This window comes from Lates calcarifer, linkage group LG13 (genome assembly GCF_001640805.2).
Source record: "Lates calcarifer isolate ASB-BC8 linkage group LG13, TLL_Latcal_v3, whole genome shotgun sequence".
In the NCBI taxonomy this organism is placed as follows: domain Eukaryota; kingdom Metazoa; phylum Chordata; class Actinopteri; family Centropomidae; genus Lates; species Lates calcarifer.
In genome coordinates this window covers 25,240,401-25,258,892 of record NC_066845.1, presented here as the reverse complement: position 1 = coordinate 25,258,892, position 18,492 = coordinate 25,240,401, and the positions used below count along the sequence as shown (strand labels likewise).

Genomic DNA, 18,492 nt, shown 5'->3' with positions numbered 1-18,492 from the left:
TATTTAATTTGCACATGAAATCTCCCCTCTCGTGACGGCAACCTGCGTTTTGATCCCACATCGACTCGTGCAAGCTTTCAAGTGTGCCGCTTTAATGAGGCAGTTCATACTCACTGAAAGGGATTCTGTCAAAGAATGGTGATAAAACCTCCCTGATCCCAACTAACTGTTGTTTGTCACTTTCCATAATGAGCCTCGGCCTTATTATAGCTCCTTTTCCTGTAGATCATAATGGAGTCGTCACAGTTTTCACCTCCCCATAGCTACGTTCTCCCGTGGAGGCGACACCAGGCGGTTAAATTGATCACTTGATGAGTTTTGCTCTGAGCACTGGCAAAGTTGGACAATTATTTTTGAATCCCATGGCTCTCAGAGGAGTTAACATCAGGGAAATGGGCAATTATGGAACGTGATTTGCTAAAATGTAAAAAAAAAAAAAAGAGCCGTGTTTGAGATGTTGTTGGAAATGATGTGGTTAAGGTCAGTGAACGCTGCATTAATGTACATATCTCGTTTACAAATTCAAGTACAGTTAATCAGGGGGTTTCTGACTGAAACAAACCAGCAGTACACAACCACACAGTGTCTTTACACAGCGTCAGCTCTTCAACCATAGGGCGTCCCACGGCCCAGCTGGGACACTGAAAGCCTCCTTCTTTGGTTTCTGAGGTACGGAGAAAAAAATTCCAGTCAGACCCAGCTCCGCTTGCCAAAAACACTGCTCATCCAAAGTCATTTGCAGCAAAGTCCATTATCATCATCACTTGTGGTGATGAATTCCCTATGATGGTGGCAGGCCCGCAGCAGCCTCCACTCATAATGACATTCTGCTCTTGTTGGCAGTCACTCCCCGTCAGATGGCTCATTCCCAACAGCCAGCGTGTCAGACAGAGCACACACACAATGCTGGGCTGGGCCTCGCCGCCAGATAGAGGGGGACAACAGGAACGGTGCTTGAAAGACAGGGCTTCATTTGTGGGAAGGCCACAGTGTTCAGTCTAGTCAGCATGTTACTTTTAATATAATCATCTGTGACATTCTGTTAGAAAATATGTTCAGTCGAGCTGTTGTTTGACTTTTTTTTTTACACTTCTAAACATAGTGATGGGCAGTTATTTCCAACTCGTTACGGAGGCTGACTGCGACAGATAAAAGGTTAAACTCACAGGTGGATGCTTCATAGATCTGTATTTGACAATCCGATGGAAGCATAAAGAGAGACGTCGTAGATCTCAAGTTCTTTCAGTTAAGTGAAAGGGAGGGACAATGATGAGCTTCCCTGATTTCACTGCTGGACCAAATTAAGGTTGATGCCCCATGAAAAGAAATGTAAGAGGAGCTGCAAGGCCAATAATATTTAAAGCACCATGCGACTAAGTCATCACATTGGAGATAAAACAGCTCTGTGGACACGGTGGGTCTGCTCGCTCCAGCAGTACGACTCAACAACTCGATATAACAAATGAGACACGAGGCAAAGTTGTGGAACCAGCAGCCCACTGCTCGCCTCGACTAGATTTATGTTTTTAAGGTGAGGTCAGATTGGGTCATCTAACGTCTGCTTGATGTCCACGTTTAAACATGGAACGATGTCTGTTTTCCATAAAGCTATAGACGTGGCATTTGCATTTGCATTTGCATTTGCGTTGTCAACGCAGTAAAAAACCTAAAAATCTTTCTTTCGAATTAGTAACTCATGCAGAGATAGTCTTGTAACTTGTAACTAGCACTTTGAAAGTTATTGGTCCACACTACATAGAGTTAAAACAACACTTTTGAAAGTGTTAAATACTTCACACTATGACAGAGTTGCAGCTACTCTCTCAATAGTTAAAATTTAACACTAGTCAACACTAGTGATAAAAATAGATAAAAAGACAATAGATAAAAAGACATAGAAGTCATTAAAAGCCAGCGCTGATATTCAGCCAGGAATCTCTGAAAATATTAAGAATTAGAAACAGAATTTGGTGCGTTTGTTGCAGTGACAGCACTTCCTGCTCCAGAAAGAGAAGGGGATGATGGGTAATATACACTGTTCAGTTCAGTGAGTGGAGATTGATAGACTTTGTTTTCTGTCCATGAAAACTGTTTAACCACCTGTACTCAACAGAATTAATTAGCAGCAGAGGCCACTGTCGCTCAGCTGGTCACATTTTGTTGCTTTAATCTGATGTGAAAGTAGCATAAATGAGATAACACAGCTTGTAAATTTCTGAGCAATACAATAAATGTGCCATAAAGCCAAAAAAACAATGAGAAAAAGGGGGTTTATGAAGCTCTGCAAAGGTAAGATGTGACCGTCTGTCCCTTTGATGGAACAGTGCATGGTATCATAACAAGAGCAAAATGTAAGTTCCCTTCCTTCTTTGTGATGCTACTGTTAGATTGACTTGTAAGATAACACAAGGAACCCTGGGAGGTGCAAATCAAGATGGCTGAAGGTGACTCTAAGCCCGAGCTTATCGAGGGATTCGGTAAACAAGAGGCCTGGCAAGCGCGGCGCTCGGCTGTTGACAACTGGTGATGGTGACCAGGTGGGATATGTTATCCTAACAGTCTGGAACTCTTGTGAATTATTTGCTGATAGATATAAACAGCTGTTATTCTTGGTAATGGAAAGCAATTAGAAACATCTGCATACTTGGCTGTGAGCGATGCCTCCGAATGGCGGCCGTGGCTCCCAGGTGCCGCTGGGAAATAATTACATCATCAGGACAGGGGCTGGGGCTGGAGGACTGCTAGTGATCTGTGAAGAGCAAGGAGGAGAGCCCAAACACACACACACAAAAATCTGTATTAGTCAGACTTATGGCGACTTCCTGTTGGTTACATTTCTACCTCCAACCTTCACAGTTTCCTTTTCAGTTTTGTTTTTCTCCTGAAGTTTTATGCTGTTCACAGTATCCAACCTGACAGATGTTTTTTTCCCCCATGTTGCTTCACATACTGGAAGGCGACCGATGCATAATCTGGGACACCTCATGACAACATCTCAGGCCAGGTGCTTAACACCAAATTAATCCCACCAGTGGGTGCAGTGTCACCCTCTGAACACATTATGTCTGCTGCTAAACCGCACACTAGAAACAAAAAGACAGAGCCCACCCTCACCACGAAACATAACGAGGTTCACTTTCATTCATAAAACTGTGTTTACATACGAATCATTTGCTGCTGATGCAGATTAGGCTTCTGTCCGTCACACAAGTTGTGAAGGACGTTTGTGTTTGGTCAGGTCCAGCGTTTAGTCTGTAATGTCTCTCGGCCAAATGACGTTAAGACTTTATGAGTCTGTAACTTCTCTAATCTCAATTGATGACCATCCAATGTTCTTGGTATTAGCAAGATAAAAACTGTGCAGATGCAAAACACACATTTGATTTACCCTGAAACTAATCCTAGTTATAATCTAAGACATGAACCCAAACAGTAATCCTAAACTAACCTTCAGTTTAATTTAAATTAGATCCTATTTCTGATCCAAAGGTGATGGAGGATCTAAAGTGCTTGTGAGGGGAAACTATCCTCAAAAGACTGATTCACACATATTATTTAGTGACATATGAAGTTAGGCAGCATTGGCACTGTCAACAGGACAGGTGCGACCTGACAAACCTGATCAACATTTCTCAACAGCAGAGAACGTTTTCAGCTGTTTCACTACATTCGACCGCAGAGACAGACGATACGACGACGCGTGGATTAAAAAAGTTCTGCGTCTCAGCTGTGGATTCGAAATAACCTCATTTTGTAAAACTGTCCCTGCACCAAACGCCTGAAACTCAAACTGCTTCTCACAGGCGTACAAGTACAAGAACACACTTATAAACACATACACCCACAGATGAAGACAGCAGACATTTGTTATGGTGATAATTAATTCTGTTTTCCAAGCTGCATAAAAGATCTGCTCCTCTCTCCCGCTCTCTCTCCCTGATATTTTCTGAAGTACGAATTCACTTTTAGTGCTGTTAAGTGAAACTGTTCAACCCTGATAAAGGCGCATGAAGAACCTGAGCCAGAGGCTGATACAAAGACTACTAACAGTGTCCTTGGCATTGAATCTTTGTAGTTTCACTGTAGTTTTCTTTGTGCCTTGTAATAATTAATTTGCCCAAATCAAAGATGTTAATTCTTACATGTCCCTCCTTTCATCCTTATTCAGAGCACGCTGCTTTTGAATAAAAAAGTGAAATAATTGGACTTTTTTTTACATTTATTTCTGTATTTTTATTATTGCATATTGATAGAAAGAAAAAATGTTGTCTAGGAAAAGACTGTGTTTACAGCTATAAAGAAAGTAGAGAGACTATGTTTATAAGGGAGTTTGTGTCTTGTCTCACAGCTGAGTATAATGCAGGGGGACAAGATTGTTCCTGTTAAATGTTTTTAACGTATTTTTAATTCCCTGATTTGAGTACATCCTGTTTATACTGAGAGTTTGAACAATGCAGAAGTAGATTAGGTTAGATGGTTGGTTTGAGAGAAATCCATTGATGGCTCACAACTTGAATCCATTGTAAATGACGACATGGAAGTGGACTACTTTTTAACGACCACCTTTCAAGACCAGGCAGAATTTCTCTGTAAACTGAATTAACTTTGTATGTTTATGGCGGATCAATACATGTGAGGATCGTCCTCTGTCTTTGGTACAAAATGTACCTCTCAGTCTTCACTAAGCCCTTTACTGGAAGTGTCCTCTGTGATATTTGATTTGCATTCAGTCACGCCACAGCGTGTCTTCCTTAATTGTATTGTGTATGGAGCCCCTGACCTTCTGCCCCAGCCTCCCTCTCACTCTAAACAATACTGTGGCTGTGAGAGCCCCGACTGTGAGATGGCTCTGAATTTACCCCAGCTAAAGCATGACTGTGACTCTCCACATATATCAACGTGCGGGCCCCTACGGCGCGTGCTCATCAGCTGTAAATACCAGCAGTCTGCACTGCCGTGGTGAAATGAGCAGTCTGGGGTATTTGACCATATTGTGAGGTGGCAGGTCGGGCCTGATGGTTAAAGATAGCGTCCTGTAAGCAGAAGGTCACGGGCCTGATCGGCTCCGCAGGCAATGAGTCCTGACTAGTTGTCCTTGACCAACACAATGACCCCCTGATGTGCATCTAACAAGTCTTTGTGCACAAAAGAATGACTGAAATTAGAAATGAATAGATGTGAGGACTGTCTAAAATAATCTTAGAGCCAGACTCTACTGTTACACAAACACTGCATCTTGTACCTGCAGCTTTTAAATCATGCTACATCTCTGCTTTAAACCTGCAGCGTGGCACATTCACAAGTTCACACAACTCTGATCAGCACCAGGTAAATCTCTGTATTTCACAATATAGCAGAGTTTTAAATCTTGTGAGCACAGCAGCAGGATGGAAGCAAGAATCCAAGAAGTCTCTGATTAAAAAGAAACTTGGCGTTCATTGTTGTATGTCAGTAAATTGTATGTTTTACCAGTGCAAGTACAATTTATTTACCTTTACCTTCAGTATAATTTGACTTAAGCCATTTAAGTTAATTTCTTAAGTTTGGGCTTTGAGTTTATCCAACTTAGTTACAGTGAGCTGTCTGTAATCAGCTTTATTTTTTTAATCAAATCACAAGGAGCTGTAAGACACAAAACTGTAAAGCAGATGGACAAACACTGACTGCTTCAGTAGTCGTCCACAAGCTTGAAACTGTTTCACAAGTCAGGTTTATCCACGAAGCCAGAAGCAGAAAATGTCCAGTCTGCTGGAGAAACATGACTTTGATCAAGATTTACACAAAAACAACACAGCAAAAACAGACGGGGAGGGAAAAAAATAAAAATCTCCTTTTCTACTGCAGTGCCTCTGCAGCAGACAGGAGATAGAAGCAGCTCCAACACAAAACATTATGTTTGTGCCTTTGTTTCATCGGGGCCTGTAATCCCTCGGGCAACAAACAGAAAATATCCGTCAGAACGGATGAACCTGCGGGCCGTGAGTCGCGGCTGTTGTGGCTGGATATGTTGATGCCGCCTGGCGTACCTGTCACAGAAAGCTGCAAGTGCGGTTCAAAAACGAGGTGGCTGGTGTCACGAGTCTGCTGAGGGAGCCGGTGATGAATATGAGCACAGCAGCGCAGCACAGTGAGTCTGTATCTGTCAGCACTTTCTTATCCTTACTTTTCCCCCTGCTTCGTACTGGGTTTGGATTTGTTTTACAGGAGGACTAAACATGTCCCATTCTAATCTATAACATCCTTTATTGTTGCTTTTGTTTGCTTCGGCCCAGGAATGATATTATTATGATACTGGACGATTCTGACACTTCGCGGTTTACTTCCAGTGCCGACGTTCAGTGTCAGTATAAGTACTGTGCCCTTTATGTAGAGTGGTGGAAAGTGAAGGTGGAGGTTGAGGTGGTGGATGAGAGTGTAGCGTGTTTGACATTCATGTGGAAGACCTGCGGTTACCTTTAGTCACAGACTGGCAACTAATATTAGCATTATTTTAAACCTCAACCACGACATTTCCCCAGTCAACGTATATTTTATTAGTCCAAAGTTATTCCTATGAACAAAGATCTCTCTTAAGGTGGCTCTGAACTTTAAAAATGTTGGGTTTTGCTGCAGTGTCCAGTATTAATCTTTGTTCTCGTCTCGTGTGTTTTTATTGCCCCTCGATGACACCTCAGGTCAACAGATGCACCGCTTAACATACAGTGAATTGCTCTGCTACACACATTGATGGGATAGGGACATCTACAATCCAGGTTAAACCAATACAACAATCTATATCCTGGTGTTTGTGCTGGTGAGCCCTGCACAGGTTAAGCCGCCCGCTCCTACTGTAAAACCATTGTACATGGTGAATAACATGATGCTGATATAACTGGGACTAGTACAGTCTGTTAATCTATTCACAGAGACTGTGCTGTCCTCATACTACAAGTCAAGTACATGATCAGATATACTTTTGTAAATGCTTTTCATTTAAACTGACCCTGCTGCTCTGAGCTGATGAAAAACAATAATAATAATTGGTGTGTGGAGGTACAGTAGAGTACAGCGCAGTGGATGAAACCAAAGTACTTTCCTCCTCCCAGATGGTCCGTTCAGCCTTTTAATAATGAAATCTGCTTTTGTGTTATTTAAAAAATTACAATAACCTTTCCGCTAATCCCCCGACTTACTACCCCGTACACCTGGATTTCTGCGCTGCACGTACGTCCAAAATCCCCCCGGCTCTTGATAACATATTAGGATTATATCTCAGATATGGTTCTTTAATAAATAGTTTAGATAAGCATATCTGTTTAATTTTATCCACCCGCCCTCCCTGCATGCAGGATTATGGTGAAAGGGTTGGTTTTGTTGAGCGCGTGTGCTGCAGTCTGCAGACAGAACATGCAAACATCTGTACAACAATTCATCAGAAAGAATTATGTATGTCAGACTGGAGGGCTCTAAGCTGTGTGTATTTCAACATCCCAGTGTCCTCAATGACTGAGGCAGATCATAAATAATGGAAGCAGAATTAATTGGTTTATGTTATGAGCATGTGTTATATATATTGATGGCATACCGTTAGTGTGCTGTTGCTCTGTGCTGGACTAGACATGTATACTGCGGCTTCCAATTTGATGAATGATCTGGATCTGGTGGCTGGATTTATAGGGTTTAGGTTCAACCCATATTAATGTATAAAATGAAGTAAAACAAACACAAAATAGGAAATGTAGATTAGGAAAAAGTTAGTTGTTTCTGGGGAAGTAACAAAAAACAAAACTCACAACAAAAAAATCAGGATGTCAAACACAACTGGGTGAAATCCTGAATATAATTTACTTGCACTCTTCTTTCAAGGACACAGTGAAAGATAAATGAAGGAAAATTTTAATGTTAAAACGACAATACAATGCTTCCAACATAGTGGCAACAGTTTGGGAAAAGCCCTGCTTCAGACAGCTCCCCAGCACACAAAGCCAGCTCCATAAAGAAACTATATGCTCTGACCTCAACCTCATCCACCAGCTTTGAGATGAGGTGGAAAACTGACACATCTTGAACTTCACTCATGCTTTTGTGGCTGAAAGGGAGCGAATCCAATCACAACCAGAGGAGTGAGCGGTAATGTTATATATGTTCTTCTGCATCAATATGAGAAACAGATGGTCTATAGGGAACTGAAAATGATCGCTTCTTTATGTTCCTCAAAATGATCCAAAGTTATAGAAAAGAATAATACATACAGCCTGTAATGTGTTATAAAAAACATAAAAACAATACATCACATTAGCATTTGTCTTCAAAAACAAATAGATTAGTTGAAAAGATGGATTTTGGATGGACAACAGTTTACACTATCTGGTTTAGATATGTGGTTGTGTTTCAGTTATTTGTAGCCGTATCTCTCACAGTACAACTTTTACAGCCCTACTGCTCAGTTTCTGAGGGGAGGGTATATTTATAGATGAGCATATTGTGTGAACTGGATTAATTGGTGCTGGTTTCTACATTCTATATTTCACGGTCAACCTGGGGGAAAAAAAAAAAAGTGTGACAGACCTTTAAATTATGCATGCTGCACTTGACCATGAGGTCTGAATTTTCTAGGCCAAACACCCTGCTCTCTGTGGGTCGTGACCCCCCCCACCCCCACCCTCCTCCTGCTTTGTTTTTTTTTACCTTGCGTGCTGGGGTAAATACCTCAGCACCTGCATGTTGCACTGATTTCACCCAGCCCCGGCAGATGGTCCTCACCCTTCACTGAGCACACACTCCGGCACCTGGGACGCTGGGGAAATCCTTCCGTGCTCTTGCCACTCTGTCAGAGCGCACATGCACATATTACCAACACAGATGCAGCGGCATGTGTGCAGGCATGCGCGTCCCACAAGCACGCACGGGAAAACATGAATACGAGTACGAGTGAGCGCGAAGACGCAAACAGGCAAAGGCTTCTTATTTCTACATATAAACACAGATTCACTGATGTGAGGAGAAATGAGATTACAGAGCTACTACATCAAATAATTAATATGAAAATCAATGGATGTTTGTCTAATCAATGTCATTCTTGTATTCCTCTAATATGCATCCTGGTCTAGGTACTCTACTTCTATCACTCTGTGCATGCATTTCAGCACAGCACATACCAAAAGTATGTGGACACCCAACCCAGCTATAACAGCTTTCACTTCTCTGGGAATATTAAAAGATGATTGAACCTGGCTGAAGGGATTTTTTGTGATTTTTTGTGATTGATAGCCACTGATTTCTGTCTGGAGCTGGCTCTGTGCCTTCACCAAAACTGCTACTGCCAAGTTAAAAGCACGATAGTATCTAAAAATATCTCTAATATCACTTCACTGGAACTACAGGGAACAAATCATGAAAAAAAACAGATCAAAAGTGCTCCAGAGTATGTGGACAGAGGTGTTCAGTCACCATACTTCTGATATCTGAACCTGAATACATTTTAGAATATGTCCATGAAATGAAAAAAAAGAACTTTCATTAGAATTCCTTCCCTTAGCTTCACAAATCACTGCTTTACTTTGGCCTTTTTAACACTAGTTTTGCCCTGTTCTGTTAAAGTCAAACTCTGAATACAAAATACTTCATATTCTGGCACCAGAGAAGTAAAATAACACACACACACACACACACACACACACACTAGCCAGCAGCTCAGCTCCAGAGATGCAGGCTGGGTAAAAAATGCTGTAGTTGTCCCCTCACAAAGAATCACAGAGTAAACAAGCAGCCGTGCTCAGATTAGTTGTGATGAGGAGGAGCTGTTCCTTCCTTGAGCTTAATGTGAAAATATGCCCCACAACCTCATGACTGCGTGCCTGGACGGACGCGGCCGCAGGCACAACGTATAGACAAATAAACGCCTTATGGCGACTGTTGCTGCGCTCCTCGCTGATTTAATTAAAGAAGCCTTCTGTGCTAGCAGTGCAGCACAAAGGAATGTTAATGATGGAATTAATGGCTGCTGTTTTCCACACTGAGCGCCGCACCAGCCGCGTGCCGTCCGACGAGTATCCCTGAGCTGAATTACAGGCCGGGGTGAGGCACTTCATACGGACAGAGACTTCACTTTTCATATCTGCACTGTCAACGCGAGCAGCAGCAAATGCCTTTTGTTTTTAGCGTTAATTAAAATCCCCGCCACGCTAATGTGACGTATCGTCTCGACCAAAGTCAGACTGCTGAGATGGATTTAACAAGCTGAATGTAAACAGCTTCTGTCAAGCGGAGGGCCAGTGGAGAGAAGGCTTGGTCTCGGTTCGAGGCTATCATTATGTTGCAGATTTAAGGCATTATTCAGCTTCTTTACAGAGCAACAACGCAGCTCACTGTAAGAACTTGAAAAAGAGGAGGAGTATCACACAGTGTGTCATCAAGTAGATCATCACTCAGATTTTAGTTTACACAGGGTAAGAAAATTAGATCATCTATTTAATCTCAAAACAAGTAAAACTACATTTTAGATGAAAGATTGTCGCACTTCAATTGTGCTACATAAATATTATGATGACAAATCCTCCAAACTAAACAGCAGACTTGGTCACTGTCTTTCAAAATGACCCATATGAGCGTCTGTGCTTTTATTATCAGGACAACAAACACCAGTAATCATCTGGAGGAGCATTAGAGGTTGGAAAATGTAAAAACAGGTTTTAGGCAGCGGAGAAAACAACCACAGCTGAAAATGTACCACCTTAAATTCTGATTTAAATTCTAATTTCATGTGCAGGAAACAACTCAATAAAAGAAGAAGAGAGAGATTCTGCACCAAAAAAGCAAATGAACATTGAAAAATCTGACCACACAAAGCACTAATTCACCCACAGTACATTTACTGGTGATGTCCCAGTACGAATCCATCATTAGAGAAACCAAAGAGGGTTTGAACCTCCATCTGAACTGACACTGCTGTTTAACACTGAAGCCATTTTCCTTCTAATCCGATAAGTGCTGTACCCTTGGCCTGTCTGAAATATTTACACACAAAGTGCAGCAGAACTTCACTTCAGCACAGGTATTATTTTTGTTCAACCTTTCGGGATGTTAATGAAACTTCCCACAATGTTTGTTCAAGAACTTAAATGAATCAGAAGCAATAAATCACACCCACGTGTCTGAAGCCCCCGGACACAGTCAAGGGAACCGGGTGATAAATCACTGGAAGAAAAGGTAATGTGGCCTTATACTTCAAAGTTTAATCGTCACGCAAAGAATCACTCTCTCCTCACGGGCGACAGAGTCAAAGATACTCTGAGGTCTGGACCTTCACTCCTGTCCCGCATCAATCACACCTGGGCGTTTTTAATTTTCTGACTGTAGATCTCTCGGCTGCTCAGGAAATTAAGGGTCAAGTTATTTTTTGACATTAGCTCGACGCTTACCGAAGCAGCTGTTTTCAATGCAGAGCTCGACACCGGAGCGTCACAAAAAACACTTTACAGTGTTTCGTGTCATGAACGGGATTTGAAAAGGTCAAGGGTGCATAGTTCCTATAAAGGCTATAAATGTCACATACAGTCTATTCTACAGGTGAAGTTTAAGGTGGGTTCCATTACATTTCAGTGGCTCGTAACATGGGAATAAAAACATTCCACCTAGAAAAATACATCATAAAGCTTTTCAACTCCAAAAGCTGTTTAATTCTCCATCATGAAATATGCTACATGCATTTGCAGATTACTATCAAATCAGCATTTACTCCTCCTTGCATTAAACAGGCAGCATGGTCAGTGTGTATTTCTGGAAGTTCCCAGTGGCTCTCTTTGTCTCAGATTGTGGTTTCTCTCTTTTCCTTGGTTCCACTTTCAATATTAAAACATGACCCTCACTGACTTTTGACCCTCTGGAAGCTTGTCATCTAAAAAGTCTTAAATCTGTTCTGTGTAATACTGTATCTTTCCAATGTGGTGTTTAGATTGGATTATCCAGCTCACCATGCATCCAATCTGGATGATTCCTTTTTTTGTTTGAAGGGTGCAGACACTGCAGTGATGGATTTTCATTTGGCGATGAGAGAACACACAGACTTTATACTTTACCCAACCTCACACCTCATTATTGTGAGTCGTGTATGTCCAGAAAATGTACATTTGATTTCCATGACAGTGAATCCAGCAGCGTCCTCCATGAACTGATATTTGTCAGCAGAGCTTTAGGCATAAAATAGTTAAAACAACTGTTTGTACAACACTGTTCAAAAGCTGAAAATAGAAATAAACTGATTTTGAATAAAACTAGAATATTAAAAATATGTAAGTTGAAAAAATAAAGGCTGGTCACCAACAAGAGCCAGGCACAAACACACTGAGGGAATTACCCACCGCCTCCTACAACAGCTCACACAGTAAATGTAGCATCAGCAGGAAAAACTGATTTAATTTCACAGAAATCATCACTTCCTGATGTTTTTATCTATTAAAAGCCTGCATATAAAGGGATGACTGCAAGACTTTTAATATGAAAATTCTGGAGGAAGTGTTGAGTTTCCTAACACCACTGGGGGAGAGAGGAACACCTGACGTGTTGAGTTAAAGGCCTGCTTCTTTGACACCTTGTATTAAAGGATGTTTATCTGTCGAGAGGGAGCACTGGTTTCTGTTAATAGATTACTGGGATGTTTTTGATACCAAGTTTCACTTTCTGCTGTTTTTAGTGAGTTTTTCAGCCTGAAAGAGTTTTAACTCCACATGAACCATATTACATTGATAATTAGGTATGCCTGGTCTGGCTGATGCATCTGTTTCATCTCTTAAAACAGGTTTTTATAGATTTGCCTTTTGTGTGATGACCTTTGTTTTTGGTGGATCTGTTTGGTTTTGACCTCTCTTTTTACGACTCCGCTCTGTTTATAAATTTCTCACGGCTAATTTTATGTTTTTGAATAATTATTATGGCCGTCCTTCTTCTTCTTCTGATCATTATCATTATTACTATGACAAATTATTTACTGCAAACTTGCTACAGATGGGAGCCAGGACATCAAGTGAAAACAAAGGATTGCAGGCCAAGCGTTACATTAGTGGATGATATCTCAAAGTCCATGTTCATTTCACACTCACATTTTGTGTTGCCTTACAAATGACTCAGTGTCAGTTTAGGATGCTAGTCAGCAAAAGTTTCTCACATCTCTCTATCCTGGTGCAGTGCATGCTTTTTGCATATTTCTCTGCACCCTAAAGATTAACCAAAGACATCTGTGCATCCCCTGATGATGATGATGATGATGATGATGAGGAAGAGGAGGAGGAGGAGGAGGAGGAGGATGGTGCAGTTTGAGGGCCAATAGATTAAAACCCTAAGCTATTGACCCATAACTAAAGTGATGTTTGAGCTCATAATCTTTTCATCTCATGGTAGGTGAAACCTGCTTTGTTGGATTTTGACCGTCAGCAGACAATAGGGAGGATCACTTTAACTCCGCTCCATGCTGAGCAGGTGGGAGGAGGAGGGGGGAGCAGGGGATAGAAACAGGAAGGGGGGGAGGTGGAGGGAGGAGGGACGGGCAGCAGAAGAGACCAGTATTCACCAAACTGCATCCATGAGTGTCAGCGTGTTTTATGCACTGAAGTATTACCACTACTTCCACCACAACAAGCTGAGGAAGTCGCATCTCATTTCCAATCTCCTCCAAAAACACAGCGAGCGGCGAGAAGCATCTTCAACATCCTCTCGGGCTTTTCCCATTGTGTCTGGCAACGCGATTGTTCCAATACAGCGATGCAGAAAGGAGGATGCACTTGGGATCCAGGCAATTTCATTACACCGAGTCAAGCTGTTTCAGTTCAGGATCCAGGCCTTTGTGCCGGTTGCCCAGCACTGAGAACTGGAAACATGGCACAAACAACATTATGTGTTATAGCAACTTCGCGCCGGGCCTTGTGATATGTCCATCTGCCGTGACTAGTGTTGCAGATCGCGCTGATATCCCTGCCTCCCTGTCTGTGTTCCCTCGCCTCCTCTCACTGAAGCTCTCCAGGTTGCACGACCACTCAGCCATAGTTGCCCTCAGTGCAAACTACTTTTGTTATGAAAAAAAGAAAAGAGATTTTCTCAGTGCTGTTATGCTTTCGTGTGGATGTAGAAGTTTCACTGGCAAGGTTTAGACCCCAGTGAGCTCTATGGCTGAATTGTAGCATGATAATATGAATAATTACAACTTATTCTGGAGTGCATATTGTGTCCAGTCTGCACAGTGTATGTGTGTGTAATAGGACATGCAGGTACAGATGGTGCTGTTGCATTAATTCAACCTTTTGGTTCGTGTTTGTTTTGTTTGACGTGTTTTCATTTAGCTGTCAGGAGTTTGACAAAGAAAGTTTCAAGATTAAAAAGTGGAAGAAAAGCTTCATAGTTGACATGATAATCTTTAAATAAGGTTCATAATAAAGTCTGATATTTAAAAACTCATTCGTTGTTTACAATAATAAAAATACCCAACAAAAGATATCAGATCAGATATCACTGCATGACTCAAAATCCAACCACCAAAATGCACAAGCGAATGACAATCTGTTCCACCTTTTAGAAACACACGAGATCCTCCGCTCGACACCTTCCAACACTTCTGATCTGATTCCATGTCGTTCCCCAAGATTACAACACCAAACACTACACAGAGCATATTGACACACTTTAAACGAGGTGGCTTACAGATGCCCGATCCTTAAAGCCCCCCCAAAAACAAAAAAACAAGGCGATGCTTAATTCATATCATACATTTATTAGGGGGGTGGTTTTTGTGACGGGTGTTTCAGGAGGGCAGGTGGGGTCGATGTGAATCAGTTTATCGGGGTCGAGCTGCAGCGTCTTACAGGATAAGCTCATAGTGCAACATAAGCTCATATTTTCATCTTGCGGATTATTCTTTCTTGGGGAGGGATTGACAGACGTTTGAGGGCAGATTATATTTTGATATTTAAATAAACAAACACATGTCATCGAGGGTAATGTGGGTGAGGGCTGGGTAATGGAGGGGTGGTTCCTGAAGAGCCTCCGGTTATCTGGAGAAAGCTGATTATGCTAAAGTCAGGGATTCAAGTAGACAAGTTTATGTCTGTATTAATCAAGGAGGAATAATGTGAAAATCTCAGAAGCAGCCTGTGCTCTGGTGATCACTCGCTGCATAATCAGATAAGGTGAATCTTAGAGGGAGAGAGTTATCTGCAGTATGTCGGCATATGGCGATGAGAGCAATCGGGGATGTTCTGGCTGAGTGAATACAATAGTGTTATGATATCACTGTTGGTGCTGTTTTATGGGTTTAGTGGTGTGCTCGGTCCACGCAGCCTCAGCCGCTGTAAAATTAGCCATGCGTTAATACCACAGACGATCCTCCTTTTTAATGTGACGCAGAACCAAATTAGTAAAACAAGAAATCCTAAATGTTATCAGAACTTTTCTTGTACCCGCTAATAACTGAAATGAAAATGGGTAATCTGCAAATAATTCCTTTCAGGGGTGGAGACAAAAGAGGAGCAATAATGTTGTAAATCATGCAGAAGAAAGAGCCATATCTGTATCATTTCACCACTAATTAGTCCCTACCATTCATATTGCCATGAAAGAAGAAGAAACTGACTACTTTTAACAGCCTGCTGTGTATGTCAGTCCAAGTACTGACTGCAATCCAGTGAGAAAGCAGACAATTTAGTAACAACAATAGATATTTTCTATTTCTTATAATACGGCTTTCTTATTGATAAATCTAAAAAACGCAAAATCAACTCATTGTAATAGGTTTAAAAATGATGTTGCTGCAGATTCAGCACATTATTATTTCAAGTTTATCTCTGAATATTTTGGAAAATGGTTCCTGGGGTGCAGGCTTGCAAAAATCCGATTCCAGTGATGCTTGATTTCAACGCATAAAAGCACAAATACGGTGTGAAATGTGTCACTGCTGGTGGAAAAGACCATAATGATGTGTGCACATGAATGGACTTTACTGGCACTGTCAGCCAGGACAGGTGCAACCCCATAAACCATAACAGGCTAATCTACATTTCACAGTGTTAAACAGAGATTCAGCTCTGGCTTATGTGTCGCCTTTTTTTTCCACTGCCAAAACTGAAGAAAAAAATCATAGCTGTAACATTATATATTATGTACATTTCACATTAAACCTGTCTGCGATTCCCAACATAGTTTATGTTAAAGTAATACACTGAAGCCCTTGTTTCTCAGCATGTTGCTCCACTGTTCTTGGAGCATAAGTTATTCTTCTGTTACTGTGATGGAAAATGACACAACACTATGCGACTGAAGGAGGTGCTTCATCATCATATTACAACAGCAGCAGGTAGCTCCCCCCCTCCCTCCCTCCCTCCCTCCATCAGGTGAAGCCGACGTCTTCCTCTTTCCAACTTTGATTCCAAAGTATCTCCAATGTCATCAATGGATGAAGCTCATTTCTGCTTTATGTTGGAGTAAGAGAGGAGAGAGGCCCATTTCATTCGCTGCCGTAATGACATAAACATCAATCTGTCTGAACTGCTGCTTAAATGACTGTGTAACCTTTACAGCACTGTTAAAGAAAGATGTATAATTCCTGCATTAAAAAAAGAGAAGCTGAGGTTGTAAAAAAAAGAGGAGTCGGAGCTGATGCACTTTCACTTTACTGGACTTGTAGTCTTTTTTATGTCCAGTCAAAAAGTCGCGCCCCGAGAGTCACTTTGTAAAAGGCTCGCTGATATTTCCTGCTTTTAACACACACATTAAGATATTCACTGAATTTTAACAGATTTAAAAATTGCTGGGAACAACAACAGATTGAGAGCCATAAAAAGTAGAATAAAGCCTTTATAACCCACTGACATTCCCCACATAATGGAAATATTTTACAATGCCTCCCATTTATGGACCTCTACCTACTATAAATTATATTATGCAAGAAACATCATCATGACTGGTGGCATTAACTACCTTATATTAAATAGGTTTCCAGAGGGAAGGATTGACTTGCTATATGTAGCCTGGAACAAAACTCAATCTGCCGCCATGTTTAATGCCACATTTTTTATTATCTTGCAAGCATATGTTGGAATGGCTACAGATGATGAAGCTAGCTGCTGGGCAAAGTGATCATCAGCTCTGTTTTTTCTTTTTTTATTTAAGCTCTCTTAATAACACGATCCGGCAAATTGTTTGTGACCTTTGTCAAGGTTTTGCTGGAAACACAGAGGCTAGCAGCAACTGTGCTAGCCCGCGGCATGTGTGAATATGCAAAGCTACCCTAGTTTTTTTTTTCCTCTCTCTCTCTCTCTCTCTCTTTTGTTTTTTGCAAGGTTTCAACATGAAAACGTGAAATTGTTTGGAAACCTTTTGCCTCGCAGGGCCTTCATGGAGAGAAGCCACATAGAGCTGAGCTCTGCAACAATGTTTGATGCCGCTTCCTTAGTTGAGCATATGCCACATTCTGTTTTCGGGAGGCTGTGTTTGTGTGGTGGCCTTTTTTCACAGAGCTGCAACTCTGGCGATGGGGAGGAAGGGCCGGTCAGGGACAGCAGCTGTGCAGCCCTCTGTGAGCATCATGACATGCATGACCTGACTGAAAACACAAGCTAAGCAAAAACATACCAACAATGCTGCCCTCTTCACTGATTCTACCTCATGTTACTGTCTGTGCATCACAGGTCTGTGAGTCATAACACATCATTCACGTTGTTCACTAGAAATGACACTATGGGAGAAACATGTGGGTCAAAAGGGTCAAAATGCATAAACAGTTAAACATACAGTAACCAGGAGGAGAGAGGCTTAATGGAGAGATCAAGAGAAAAGGCAGCAGCTCGTGGAGGAAGGAAGGAGCGAGGAGGAGGGAGGAGGAGGGTGAAGGAGGGAGGGACGGAGGGGGGCAGGTGGTAGGCATGGGCAGGGGTATGCTGGTGCATCTGCCTGCGGCGTTGGTATTGACGGACATATTTCCCACAGCTCCGTGTCACGGCGGGATCATCGCACAAGATTACGGGGGGGATCAGCATGATCGGCTGTCGCTGATTTCACTGACATCTGTCGGTGAGGTGATACAAGCTGTGACAAGGATTGCCCCAGACATGAAATCTTGAGCGGCTTTTGAGCCACGGTGGCCGAGGATCCTTGTACTCCGAGCTACAATGACGAAGTGTCTCCTCGTGGCGTTTTACCTCCGGAACGAAATGAGAAAAAACTTCTCTGTCCGTTCGCAGAGGTGCCACACACTCGTCCTGAACACACTGCTCTGTGGTACAAAGAACATATAGCTGCAGTCACAGGGACTGTGTGCAGACCTCTTCTGACTCATAAATTACAAAACCTTTGTATTTTATTATATCATTTTGTGCAGGGCGATCAAACTGGCTAAAAGTTATTTCATTTATCACTTCTTGATTTAGCAAAGGTAAGGATTAGTGACAGAAAAATATTAAGAACCAATTGAAAACAAACAGAGGAGAGAAATCTGGTCTTTCTTTCTTGGTCTTCATCAGCAGGTGGAGTTTG

General features: G+C 41.8%; 1 long non-coding RNA gene across 2 annotated transcripts in view; it reads right to left on the bottom strand.

Annotated features, from left to right (window-relative positions):
* Positions 1 to 18,492, bottom strand: part of LOC108887133 (uncharacterized) — a 57,166-nt gene that overhangs the window by 19,590 nt on the left and 19,084 nt on the right. For both annotated transcript variants that reach the window (XR_001961550.1, XR_001961552.1), the window contains exon 3: positions 2,645 to 2,749. This is a non-coding gene — a long non-coding RNA (uncharacterized LOC108887133). The remainder of the gene's footprint in view (positions 1 to 2,644; positions 2,750 to 18,492) is intronic.